Source organism: Lepidochelys olivacea (assembly GCF_965140295.1).
Source record: "Lepidochelys olivacea isolate rLepOli2 genome assembly, chromosome: 1".
In the NCBI taxonomy this organism is placed as follows: domain Eukaryota; kingdom Metazoa; phylum Chordata; order Testudines; family Cheloniidae; genus Lepidochelys; species Lepidochelys olivacea.
The window spans coordinates 130,617,634-130,627,168 of NC_140411.1; positions in this window are offsets into that span (position 1 = coordinate 130,617,634).

Here is a 9,535-nt window from a genome sequence, read left to right on the forward strand (position 1 = left end):
GAACTGAGCAGAGGCCTCCTGATTCCTAGTCCAGTACCTAAGCCACCTGGCCAGTAACTCAGGCCTGGTCTACACTATGAGTTTGTTGGATTTAGCAGCGTTAAATCCTAATTAACCCTGCACCCGTCCACACAACAAAGTCATTTTTTCGACATAAAGGACTCTTAAAACCAATTTCTGTACTCCTCCCCAACGAGGTGATTTGTGCTGAAATCGACATCGCGGTTTTGAATTAGGGTTAGTGTGGACGCAATTCGAAGGTATTGGCCTCCGGGAGCTATCGCACAGTGCACCATTGTGACTGCTCTGGACAGCACTGTGAACTCGGATGTACTGGCCACGTGTACAGGAAAAGCCCTGGGAACTTTTGAATCTCATTTCCTATTTGGCCAGGCGAGCTCATCAGCACAGGTGACCATCCAGTCCCAGAATCGAAAAAGAGCCCCAACATGGACCGAATGGGAGGTACTGGATCTGATTGCTGTATGGGGAGAGGAATCCGTGCTATCAGAACTACATTCCAAAAGACAAAATGCCAAAACATTTCAAAAAATCTCAGAGGCCATGAGGGACAGAGGCTACATCAGGGACGCAACACAGTGCTTCATGAAACTTAAGGAGCTCAGACAAGCGTACCAGAAAACCAAAGAATCAAACGGACGCTCCGGAACAGAGCACCAGACATGCTGCTTCTACGCTGAGCTGCATGCAATTCTAGGGGGGGCCGCCACCACCACCCCACCCCTGTCCGTGGACTCCGAAGATGGGGTACTCTCCACCATGGCTGAGGATTTTGCAGATCGGGAAGAATAAGAGGAGGAGGACAAGCTTGCGGAGAGCACACAGCACACCATTCTCCCCAACAGCCAGGATCTTTTTATCACCCTGACTGAAATACTCTCCCAACCCAACGAAGCCAGAGAAGGGACCTCTGGTGAGTGTACCTTTTTAAATATAATACATGTTATAAAAGCAAGCGTTTTTTAATGATTAAGTAGCCCTGAGGACTCGGGTTGCATTCATGGCCAGTACTGCTACTGGAAAAGTCTGTTAACGTGTCTGGGGATGGAGCGGAAATCCTCCAGGCACATCTCCATGAAGATCTCCTGGAGGTACTCTAAAAGCCTTTGCAGAAGGTTTCTGGGGAGAGCAGCCTTATTCTATCCTCCATGGTAAGACACCTTACCACGCCATGCTAGTAGCAAGTAATCTGGTATCATTGCATGACAAAGCCTGGCAGCATATGGTCCTGGTGTTTGCTGGCATTCAAGCAACATCCATTCTTTATCTCTCTGTGTTATCCTCAGGAGAGTGATATCGTTCATGGTAACCTGGTTGAAATAGGGGAATTTGATTAAGGGGACATTCAGAGGTGACCGTTCCTACTGGGCTGTTTGCCTGTGGCTGAAAAGAAATCCTTCCCGCAGTTAGCCACGTGGTGGGAGGGGGGGCCATTGGCGCTGAGCTGTTTGCATTTGCCTAGCAGGGATCTTCCCTGATACCAGCCAGGCAGTGCGGGAGGGGAAAAGCGATCATCCCAGAGAACTGGATGTGGGGAGGGGGTTAGCTTGGTTTCTGCTGCTGCACGTTAACAGGAAAACTGCAGCAGTAAATGGCCAACTCAATGGGCTTTGCTTGGTGTGGGAAAGAAGGGGGCTGCTGTTATGAAGGTTGCAGAAACCGAAAGACTATGGCTTACCATGGGCGCCTGCAAGCCAAATTCTGTTGCCTGTCCCTGCGTGTGTGATCTCTAACACCAAAGCTGCAGGCACTCAATATAAGATGCAAAATGCGACCTTGTACCAAAATCACATGTTCTATGTAATGTGAATAGTGTTGTTCACCATGAAAGAGTATAGCCATTGTTCTGAAAAATGTATCTTTTTAAATACTTCACTCCCTTTTTTCCCCTCCAGCAGCTGCAAATGTTTAAGCCTCCCTCCTCCATCCCAGAGGCTATCTCAGATAAGACGGCGAAAAAAACGCATGTGTGATGAAATGTTCTCTGAGCTCATGCAGTCGTCTGGAACTGACAGAGCTGTGTGGAGGGACACAATAGCAGAGTACAGGATGGTGGCCGATGAATGTGAGGAGAGGTGGTGGCAGGAAGATCAGAGGAGGCATGAGGAAACGCTGGGGATACTGCAGGATCAAACGGACATGCTCCGGCGTCTGGTGGAGGTTCATGAACAGCAGCAGGATCACAGACTGCTGCTTCAGCCCCTGCTTAACTGCCCTCCCTCCTCCCCAAGTTCCATAGCCTCCTCACCCAGACACCCAAGAATGCCCGGGCACCCAATCACTCCACCCCAGTGGACAGCCCGAGCAACAGAAGGCTGGCATTCAACAAGTTTTAAAGTGGTCTTTTTCTTTCCCTCCTCCCCTCCTCCCACACCCCACCCAGGCTACCTGTAGCTCACGAAAGCTCATGCTCAAATAAATTGGTTAGTCTCTAAGGTGCCACAAGTACTCCTTTTCTTTTTGCGAATACAGACTAACACGGCTGTTACTCTGAAACCAGGCTACCTTGTGAGTTAACTCCCTATTTTTATAATCAATTAATGTTTTTTAAATGATAGTGACTTTATTTCCTTTGCAAGCATTTCAACATCCCCAACAGTTACTTTCTGGTCTGGGAAGTAAATCCCTTCCTTCAGCCATTTAAACAGACCAGAGTTCCTGAAGACACGAGCGTCATGAACCTTTCCCGCAGTTCAACCGCTAGCCATCATCATCTCCTGGCTGCTTGGCAGAAGATGGTGCAGTATGACTGCTGGCCATCGCCATCTGCTGGCTGCAGATTAAAAGACAGTGCACTGCCAGTGGGACTGAATCACCATGAGACGAAACTTAAAAGGGAAATGACCTGGCTGAGTCACTCCCATGTTTGCCCAAGCGCCCCTGACCTCATCAAGGTCAGTTAAAAGGGCACCCTAAACTACCTCAATGATGGCTACCAGTCATACTGCACTTTCTGCTGCCAAAAGGCAATAAACTGCTGCTGTGTAGCAATGAAGTACCGCGTCTGCCAGCACCCAGGAGACATACGGTGACGGTTAGCTGAGCGGGCTCCATGCTTGCCGTGGTATGGCATCTGCACAGGTAACTCAAGAAAAAAGGCGCAAAATGATTGTCTGCCCTTGCTTTCACGGAGTGGGGGGGGTAGGGGGCTGACGATATGTACCCAGAACCACCCACGACAATGTTTTAGCCCCATCAGGCACTGGGATTTCTACCGAGATTCAAATGGGCGGCGGAGACTGCGGGAACTGTGGGATAGCCACCCACAGTGCAACGTCATGGAAGTCAACGGTTGCCTCGGTACTGTGGACACACTCCGCCAACTACATGCACTTAGAGCATTTGTGTGGGGGGACACACAATCGACTGTATAAAAACGCTTTCTACAAAACTGACTTCTATAAATTCTACCTAATTTTGTAGTGTAGACAAGGCCTAAGAGCATCTGACTATCATATTAACCCACTGGTAACACACTTAGAAGCTCATTTCTACGGCGATGTTTGTTCTTTTCAATGCCCTGTGCTGCAAGGTGCTGAACAGTTCCTGAGTGGTTCTAAGCACATTCTACTCCCCTTGGCTTTACTTGGATCTCTTAGTTACCACTTCAGCACTAGGCAGTACCAGCTTTATAATGAATATATAATAATTAATAATGACGGTTGGGACTTTTATAGTATTTTTCAACTTTAATACCTCAAATCATTTTACAAACTGTAATTGAATAACTCTCCAGTACACATTCAAGGCAGTACTATATTCCCCATTTTAATTAAATGAATTGAAGGAGCGGTGGCTGAGTTTTCATTGGCATTGCAACCGCACACCCAGAACAATGCTCTGGCCCACTCTGGCAGTGGCAGTACTGATTTCGTACATGACCATTGCTTAAAAGTTGTCAGGCCATGCCTCCCCCGACCCTTTCACAGTGCCATGACCTATGGACCTATGAGCGAGCACAAAAAATTGGGGAAGAAAGCATTGCTCCCATCAGCCCCATCCGCAACTGGTGCCACTGAACTGAGGTACAGACATGGCTGATGCGTGAACCACGGCCTGGGGGAGGCTAATCCCTAGCTCTGCCCCCTTTTGCTCGAGGACGCACCCCTTCCGCACCCCCATGCCCAAATCCAGAGCCCCCCACCATGGCCTCCAGCCCCTGCCCCAGGCTAGTGCCCCAAGCTCCATAGTGCTGGGAAGGCAAGCAGCCACAGCCTCCCCAGCCCTGGAGCACCAGGTGGGCAGGTGACCCAACCTCAGTCTCCCCAGCACCAGAGGGCTGGGAGGGTGGGCGATGCGGCCCCAGAGCCCCCCAACCCCGGAGTGTCGGGCAGGTAGTATGGCCTCAGCACTGGCCCCAGCCCAAGCCCTAGCTGGGGTCACGGTGATGGCACAGGGAAAGACAAACTGGCAGGAGGCAGCCCGGGGGTGAGCAGGGTCAGACCTGGCTGTTTGGGGAGGCACAGACTCCCCCAGACTATGATACCAGCCGCCCATGGGTACAGAGAAGCTACAAGAGCTACTCGAGGTCACATAGCAATGGTGTGGCAGAGTTAGAAACAAAACCCAAGAGTTGCTGGTTCCCATTCCTGTGCTGAATTTATAGAGATTTGAATGCACTAAACAACGTGATGGATTGGTGCCTTATACTTAATCAAACATGTTTTTAAAATAAGCAAAATATATTAAACTTTTAGACACAAAGCCTAAAAGTTCAGTGAGTTTGTTTAGGGTTGGGTGGGTTTGGGGTTTCGGAGGGTTTGCTAACATTTTAAGGATAGTTGCCTAAAAGAGAAGCTTGATTAAGAAAATATAACTTAGTTTTCCACCAAGAACTATTTAATTGCCTTAGGGAATTATCCCAATTTATAGACCTAAATAGCTTTTCCGGATTTCATCCTTTATCTGCTGTATGTTAACAGCTCTGCTTGCCTGTCAGAAATAAAAACAACCATTTATATTAGCTCTTTCCATTAAAGTCTCTCAGAGCACCATTTATGCATCCATATTCCAGTGATGCAAGATAATGTTACACGTTTTCCTTTCTAGTCTCCTTGGTTTGTAAAATAAGCTCTGAAGTATAAAATATTTTTGCATATGTTCTTTCTCCCATGACTCATTCAAGAAGAGAGTTGGTAATAAGTAAAGGCTCAGTCCTACAACAGCATTTGGACAGATGCAGAGGTCTGCCTGAATGGATGTATTTGCCGGACTGAGGACTCAGAAGAAACAACATACTGAATTTTCACCATATTTTGAATTCCTTCATTGAAGTCACTGGTAATAAATGTTTGAAGGACTGGATCCTAGGATCCTGGATTGGGGTCCATTGGTACCCCTGCATCCTTCTCACTGAGTGAAGTTAATGGGACTCCATTGTGGCTTGCGGTTAAAGCTAAGATTTTGTCATGGTTATTTTTAGTAAAAGTCACGGACAGTTCATGGGCAATAAACAAACATTCACAGAATCCTGTGACCTGTCAATGACTTTTACTATAAATAACTGTGACAAAATCAGGAGTGGGGGTCCAGCACCCACCATTGCTGCTGCTCGTGGTGTCTGGGAGCTTCAGGAGCCCCTACCGCGGCTCGGAGCTCTGGGACTGGCAGCTGGGAGCTACAGAGGGCCCCTACTGGCAGACAGCTCCAGCCCTGTGGCCCAGGGGCTGAAGCAGAAAATGTCAGAGATCTCTGGAAGTCGTGGAATCCGTGACTTCCGTGATGTAATCATATCCTTACTCATAGTAAGTACTAATGAATCTCTATGCAAAATTGGGCCTTTGGACTGTAAACTGTGTAGATAAAGGACTATCCTTATTTTTGTTTATTATACACTGCCAAATGCAACTTCACCAGTAAACAAATTATACTTTGTCCTGTTTTATTTTCCAAAGTATTATTCTTGTCCTGTATGTTGACAGGTAATGGAGTTCATGCCTATTTTGTTTAATAACTTCAATAGATGTATTACAGGATTATACAAAAACATATTTTCTTATGTCCCAGTGGTGAAATTCAACCCCAAGGAGAAGGCTAGCCTAAGGCCTATACATCATTTATATCTCACTTAAAACCCTCAAAAAGTGGGACTGCAGTGGAGCATAGGGATTGTGCTGGTTGCTTTTGCATGGATTAATTTCATCCCAATAACATTAATTTTATCAAATTGCAATGCCTAAACAGTAGAATGAGGCCTACATTGGGATCACAAACAATTATTTTTGTGAGGTCAGAATTATTAAGCCCCATTCCTAAAAACACTATGCAATACACATGCTTTAATTTATGCTTGTCTTGTCCTATTGAACTCTATGGGGGTATTACTGTTTAACATTAAGCACATGCCTAAGAAATAAATAGAAGACAACCATTGTAAGTCTATTAAATGATTTATCTAGATCACTGATCCTTCCAACACTTATTTATCTGTGTAACTTCACTCATATGAATTGTGTAACTGGGTTAAAGACTGTGCTACATTGGGAATATAGGTGTTATATTTACAACAAACTTCTTCCCAGTTGTTATCAAGGTTCTACGGTCTGCTGCATATGGTGCAGGTCCCAGAACTTACATGAATATCAATGGATGTTCCACATACACAAGTGTAGAATATGTAATATAGATGTTCAGTGTCCATAAGAGAAGAGAAAAGGAGTACTTGTGGCCCTTAGAGACTAACCAATTAGAATATTTTGCCCTTAATGCATTTTCTGAGATGAACTTAAGAAGTCAGTGGTCTCTATCTTTTGTTTAATGAGATGGGTTGTATGTGTTTGGGGACTGAGACTGTAATCCTTCCATTTAATTTATCCACCTACCTCTACATTTTGGCTTGTCTTTCTGTTATTTCAAGATTTTTGTCTGGGCAAGGACAGAAGGATCAGGCTGCTTCTTAGGGCCTGATTCTGAATCCCATCACAGGTAATTGTAAAAGTTCAATTCATTTCTGTGGGAGCAGATTCCTGCCCATTGTTAAATCACTCATCCAGTCTGCATATATTGTGCCAGTAGCACGTCACCATTTTCATGGAATGGTGCTTTTGGCTGCATTTAATTGTGATGAAGTGAAAAATCTAAATCCAGAAGATCAGAAAATAAATGTAATATTCCAGTGTCATGGACAGGATTCGGCATACAATATGTCAAGCCAAAAATAATTTTCTGTATGTTTTTTGTTTGGTTGGTTGTTCTTTGTTCAGTTGTTGTTGTTGTGGGGTTTTTTTGGGGGGGGGGTATTTGTTTTTTGGTGAGGTATTTGTTATTATTTCAGTTTTTAATTTTAGGCACAATACATTTGATAAGTTGGAAAGTTCTTGCCAATCCTCATGCCAGCATCACTTTTTTCCCTCTCTTCTGTGAGTCATGCTTACTGTTGGTATTCTGGAGTATAAACATATATTTTTAGAATTTTATTTTTGAAAAAAAATCACAGTAATCAACTTTTCCACATCTCAGACATTTGATCACACTGTTACCATTTCACAATAGTTATTTTTCCCATTTAATTTTTATATCAATAGTGAAATGAAGATAAAACAATGAATTCAGCCACCTGAATGCAATCCCTACCAAATGTTTGGGGATCAATTTTGGGAGGAATAGTCAAGCAATGAGAGACATTAGCTTTTAATTTTGACCCAAACATTTTGTTAAGATGTACAGAACCTGTTTGTACAAAGAGAAGTAAAATGGAATAGATTATTTTATACATACTGGGGAATATCAGATAGGAATACACTGGTTATTTTACTGTGTCCAGTTCTGATGTTCACAATTCAAGAAGGAGGTTAATAAATCAGAGAGGGTTCAGAGAAGAGCCACTAGAATTATTAATGGATTAGTAAATTCTGGCCTGCTTTAGTTAAACATAAACAGAAGGAGTTAATAAGGGATTTGTATATGCTTGTGTATGAGGCAAGAAATGGAAACTGGAAGTAAAGTGAAAGACTAAGCTCATGTACCCAGTTTCTGGGCTGTTCAGTGAAGCTGGTTCATAATTAATTCGTGAGCACTCAATTTTATTCATAGTATTAGATTTTATTGCAGTGGTTGCAGACATTTGCTCACACTGTTACCATTTCACAATAGTTAATAATGGACTCTTCAATTTAGCAGAGAAAGGTATAACATGATCCAGTGGCTGGAAGTTGAAGCTGCACAAATTCCCACACTTTACTCATCCCAGCAGTTGCAGCAGAACAGCTTACATTCATGTATTCTGTTCATTTCAATCACATAGTTCCATTTCAAAAGCCTTGGTTTCCATTCTGTGATTGTAAAACTTATGCATGAAACAAACCTTGAATGCACTGCATGTCTGATTTCAGCAAGCAGGTTCAGTGGACAATATAAATTATTTCAAATGTATAGCATATATTTGAAGAAATATGAATATAAAGTGTCCAAGAAGTGATGATTAAACAGAGAACTTACTAGAATGACAGAAGCTAAAAATAGGAAGTTATAGCAAGTGGTTAAGTCAGGATTCCTGGGATCTAGTCTCAGTTCCGCTGCTTACCCACACGATGCTATTTGGCAAGTTCTTTAAGATAGATTTTTCAAACACAGGTATCTAAATACAGACTTTTAAATCCATAAAAAAGTGGCCTGATTTTCATCTGTGCTTCACACTCACAGCTCTGTTTACAATCATTGACATTAACAATTTTATGATATGGTTTATCCATCTGTAACATGGGTTAACTTCCCTACTTCACACGGATGTGATGTGACTTAGTTAATTAATGCTCGTGAAGCACACTGAGATCAAATAATATGTACTACATATGTAGAAAATATGATGAGGACAATAATATTAAGAGCTTTGACCTTAACCAGCTCTCATTTTATTTTCTGCAACCACTGCAATAAAATCTAATACTATGAATAAAATTGAGTGCTCACGAATTAATTATGAACCAGCTTCACTGAACAGCCCAGAAACTGGGTACATGAGCTTAGTCTTTCACTTTACTTCCAGTTTCCATTTCTTGCCTCATACACAAGCATATAAAAATCCCTTATTAACTCCTTCTGTTTATGTTTAACTAAAGCAGGCCAGAATTTACTATGATGCTATTCTCAGTAAATATCAGGCTATCAGTGAGTATTCTCCCGAGTGCCCTAAGCACTTGGAATATAACAGTTACTGCCTTGTGAACGTGAAGAAAGTGAACAACTGAACAACTGGCTCTCAGTGAAATGAAAAGCCTATGAGATTCCACATTGTAATGTCACATTGCTCTGCACTTCCATTATGAAGTTACATAGCACTGCTAGTTTTCCTCTAACTTTATAAGAACAAAATAAGTGATGGCTTTTAAAAGAAAATTACTCTTTTGTATGCCAGTGGTGCGTTTTGAACCCTAACATTATTCTGAGACTTGTTACATTTCAATATTAAGATTGGAATAAAGATTTAACAATGAATTCATGAAGGGTAAGATTTTCAAATGTGCAGTGTTGCCCTGATCCCATTGCAGTGAATGGTAAAACTTCCACTGACTTAAAT